Source organism: Scylla paramamosain, chromosome 3 (genome assembly GCF_035594125.1).
Source record: "Scylla paramamosain isolate STU-SP2022 chromosome 3, ASM3559412v1, whole genome shotgun sequence".
NCBI lineage: Eukaryota > Metazoa > Arthropoda > Malacostraca > Decapoda > Portunidae > Scylla > Scylla paramamosain.
The window spans coordinates 11,005,001-11,010,000 of NC_087153.1; the positions used below are offsets into that span (position 1 = coordinate 11,005,001).

Here is a 5,000-nt window from a genome sequence, read left to right on the forward strand (position 1 = left end):
ATGTATTCTTAATAAGGCTTCCGTCTGTCTTTTTTACCCACCTTCCCCTCCATCTATGCTTCTTCCAACACCATCAATTCAGCCTCTCTCAAACTCCTCACCTCACTCATGTCGTCTCATCCGGGTTTCATATTAGCACATTCATTCCTGTGAGCCTCCATGGTCACTGTGTATCGGAAGAACCTCCACTTTAAGGATATTAGTTGTGATATTAGCTTATGGATGAAGGAAAGCAAGGCGTGTATGACTGAAAGAAATAACTTTATTCTATCTCTTAACCCAATATCACTTTCCTCTTTCCCGTTTAGTGTCGTCAGCCCTTCACCAGCTCGACCCTGCTCATGTCCTAGACACGCACTACACACACATATTACCTTATGGAAGAGGGAAAGGAAGGTGTATCTGGTTGAAAGATATTAGTTATTTTTCCAACCCTTGACCCACTGTTAGTTTCCTCCTTCCCGTCCATTCAGTGTGCACCTTTCTTTACCAGCCCGCCGCCTGCCCATGCCCCTCCCTCCTCCTCCATACACACACACACACACACACACACACACACACACACACACACACACACACACACACATAAACACGCACATAAGCACACACACACATACATAAACACACACACACACACACACACACACACACACACACACACACAGTCAGGCTTCCCATGTGTCCGTGATGCATGCCTCGCAACTTACGTGGAAATGTTCTTGTTCCCCCGTAAATGTAAAGCTTCCGGCGCAGCTCTTCCGCAGCACCTGAGCGGGGTGGTGACGTGCCACTTTTGTTTATTTATCCATTTTTGCACCGTGCATTCCAGGGTGTGGTGCAGCGCGGCGCTACTCCTGCTAGCTTTTGTGTAATGTGCTGGAAATAGAATGTTTAAAGTGTGATATTACTCGTTAAACTGTATTTTTATTTTAGATGTTTGAAGATATAAATCATATCACAATAGCGCTTATGTCATTGTCATCATCATCATCTTTTTCACCATTATCACCATTACCTCCACCATCTTCATCCCCTACTACGCTCTACTTCGGGCACATTTCATAAAAGCAACGAAGCAATCTTTTTTTTCTTTTATATTCTCTCTGATCCTCCTTTGAGAAGCGCGAGGAGGCAGCGAGGGTGCCAGAGGGGAGGGGAAACAGAACCACTGGGAATATTGATAAGGATCGCTGTTGGCCAACCATTGTACTGGGACCCGCCTGTAGTACTTTGCCCGTTGCTATAGTACCGAGGTTGTTGTAGCGAGTAAAGGCAAGGAGGGAGGTGGGGGAGGGGGACCTGCCGCTCTGGTACTAGTGACCTAGACCCATATTCTTAAGCGCTTTGTTCCCTCACCTTGACTATTTTCAAAGGCCACAGAGATGATTAGCGGTTTCTTAAGAGTGTTCCTAATGTTCGTTATGTATAAATGTTGCTAACTTGTTACTAAAATCATAAAAAAAAAAAAATTGAAGGCCTGTATCACTTCAACTAGAGCATTTTGAAAGGTACTGTCAGATGTGTTTCAGTGTATGGTCCCTGCCTTGCCTCAGAAAGAGATTGCCACAAAGCATCATTACCTTCCTCAGTCAAGCAAGTGATTTAGATAAGAGCATGAGGGAACCTGCAAGAAGCCATCAGGCCTGTATGAAACATTTTTGTGTACGAAGTTTTTTTTTTTATCAGTTTTGAGTGAAACGAAGTGAGTGATCGTGTGATGATCTAACAAGTATTTCGTCGTTGATTGATTGGTTGACTTTATTGCTATTAACATACATTATATTACATGTTAAGGTATCATGTTTAATATCATAATGACGGACATGTGAGTGTAAAAAAAAAAAAAGAAAGAAAAGAAAAAAGCGAGAAGGATCAAGTAATAAAGTGAAAACCCATCAAGAGAGAATCATTCCAGAGTAAGGTGTTCCTCATGCCGTTGTTCATCAAGCGTTTCTCAGTTTGGTAATAGTGTCACGCGCCTGTAACCTCGCCAGCCGTCCACGTCCCGCACGGTTGTTGGCCGAAACTCCACCAAACCTCGAGGGAATATTCCCGTCCCCCTTGCAAGACTGTTCCTCCCTCACCTTAAAGCCGCTGCACGAGAGGCGCTGTCCATGGCCACACGCACTTGCAAAACTGCTTCCTTCCATCCCTCCCCGCCCCACAGTCCCCTTCCCATCCCATTCTATCCTAAACCACCATACACTGTTTCATTACCATTCCTCATTACCACACACTGTATCATCACTACTGTTTATTGTTCCTGTCCGATCTTGCCCTATTCTTTTCACCATACATTATCTCATCATCATCCCTCACCACCATACACTGTCCCATTGCCTTATTTCACCACCATACACCGTTCCATCGCTCTTCTTCATTACCACACACTGTTCTATCATCATCCGTCATCATCACATTGTCTCATCACCATCCCTCATCACCATGTACTGTCTGATCACCACCACAATATCCAAACACAAGTCCTCACCAGCACATACAGTCCCATCACCATCCCCTGTCACTTTGCCGTCCTCGTTCATCCAAAGATACAACACTCAAATTACCACGGCGAGGCTGAGAAAGTTGTCAGCGGCAAGTAGGTGTAGATTTTGCACGAATTCCTGTCGCACTCGGAAGACCGGCCGCTTCGTGAATATTCAAGTGCGAAAGCGAGGGAAAGAAAAAAAGAGGAAGGCGTTGTAGATGTGTGTGTGTGTGTGTGTGTGTGTGTGTGTGTGTGTGTGTGTGTGTGTGTGTGTGTGTGTGTGTGTGTGTGTGTGTGCGCGCCTTTATAAGCCTTTCACTCCTCTCTCAGCTAAGTAAAGCGGGAGGGAGTGGGAGAGAAGGAAAGGAACAGAAGGAAAGGACGCCCAATTTGCTTGATGACTGTCATTTGTTTCTTGTATTTGCTTGACTTAGAGAACCTCACTAATATTCTTTTATATGTGTCCTGCTTATTGTCGGTGTTTGTTCATTGCTGACTCGAGTATCATAGGTTTGTGTGCCTTAAGCATTTCACTCCTATCTTAGCTAAGTACTTAGGCTTGGGAGAAAGTGGAAGAGAGGACGGAAGGATCAGAAGGGGAAAAAGAAATTACTTCAACCTTCCCTCATGACTGTAGTTTGGTTCTTGTATTCGTTTGATTTACTAGTACCTGGTAACATGCGGCCTACTAATTACAGGAAAACTTTAGGTAGGTATTAGTTCATTACTAAGGATGTTTAGTGACTTGGTGAACGCCCAGTAATCAAAATTAACTGACAGTATGATCTATGTAGTTGAATGTCGTCTTCGAAATCGGTGGAAATAGACAGGAATGTTTCATAAAGGGAGTGCCGCGTGTAGGTCTGATGGCTTCTTGCAGCTTCCTTTATTATGTTACGTTCATAAATCAGTGACTCATTACTAACGAGTATTTCACTAGCCTACATAGTTATCTTTATGATAAGTCACGCATCTAGGTAACGTTAGTGATGAACCGTTATTTAGCATCGTTGTTGTGATCACCTCTTATTTGTGTTATGTATAAAAAGAGAGAGAGATAAAAAAAAATGGTGAAGGATTTGACAGGACGTATTTCAGCCACATAGCCATATCTTGCTTCTTGTCTCCTAACACTTGCTTCTTAACTTTTTTATTAGGGGGGATTTTCCTCATTCATCAACAGTACACCTCCAAAAATTTGTTTCTTTACCTTATGTTTAAGTTGATTTATTTTTATCTATTCACTTATTTGTTTATTTATTCATTTATTTATTCGTTTTTAGGAGGCTTTTCATCATTTAAGTGCAATACACTTCCAGATATTTGCCTCTCTATTATACGTTTGAATTTAACATTTATTTATTTTATTTACTTATTTATTTGTTATTTATTTTCTTATCTATTAATCTGTTTATTTTGAGGAGATCCTTCATCATTCAGCTCTAAACTTTTGCCTCTGTATCTCTTGCCTTTTTAATTCTTATTTATTTATTTGATTTATTTTCATTTATTTATTTGTTTATTTATTTTTTTTAGTCTGGGCTTCAACCTTTTTACCTCACATCACATATTAATAACTCCTGTGACATTTTTTTTTTTTTTTTTTCGGGGGTGACTTGGATTGGTCCACTTCATCTCTGCAAACTCAGGAGGAGGCAGTTGGAGGTTATTGGTGCCATCAGTCCTGGGCGGCAATGAGGGAGGCGGGCAGCAATGGCCATGGCGGGGCAGGAAAAGGAAATCACCTAGTAAGGCTGACGGCGAAGGAACACTCGGATATTTGTACGTCTTTCCCCGTGAGAGGATTGGTCGTGTATAAGAGGATTGTGGGGAACATGACACCTCTTGCGTGTGGGATCATTGGCCAGTTTTCCTCACTCGCTCTTGGAAGGAAGAGATGATTGTAGAAGATGAAAAAAAAAAAAAAAATATATATATATATATATATATATATATATATATATATATATATATATATATATATATATATATATATATATATATATATATATATATATATATATATATATATATATATATATATATATATATATATATATACTGAACGACTTGGACGATTTTTAAAGATACTGGAGAAAATAAAAAGTTGAATATGAGAATGAAAAAAGATTTAATGATACTCTAGCCCAATTACAGGTTCTGTGCATTGTTTCGTAGAAGTGATGCTGGAGCAATAAATAATCAGATTTCTTAGTTGGTCATGTTTTAAGTTTGTCATCTTGCATCGTTAGCATCCTCTCTGTGTTCCTGACGAAGCAGCGAGGAAGAAAACGCATCTATAATCACTCATGCACACACACTGGTGGTGGTGGTGGTGGTAGTAGTAGTAGTAGTAGTAGTAGTAGTAGTAGTAGTAGTAGTAGTAGTAGTAGTTTATAAACCAAAGATTTACACTATCGTCATCGCAGATTCATGTTCATATAATCAAGAACAATACAAATTCATAAATTTTACTTAAAAAAAAAAAATCTGATCCATGATAACAATAGAA

At 40.3% G+C, this 5,000-nt stretch overlaps 1 long non-coding RNA gene across 3 annotated transcripts in view; it reads left to right on the forward strand.

Annotated features, from left to right (window-relative positions):
* Positions 1-5,000, forward strand: part of LOC135090185 (uncharacterized) — a 260,934-nt gene that overhangs the window by 160,720 nt on the left and 95,214 nt on the right. For 2 of the 3 annotated variants that reach the window (XR_010261817.1, XR_010261816.1), the window contains exon 5: positions 4,138-4,431. The exons of the other annotated variant lie outside the window; for it this stretch is intronic. This is a non-coding gene — a long non-coding RNA (uncharacterized LOC135090185). Of the gene's footprint in view, positions 1-4,137; positions 4,432-5,000 lie in introns of those variants that run through there. 3 annotated transcript variants of the gene reach the window in all.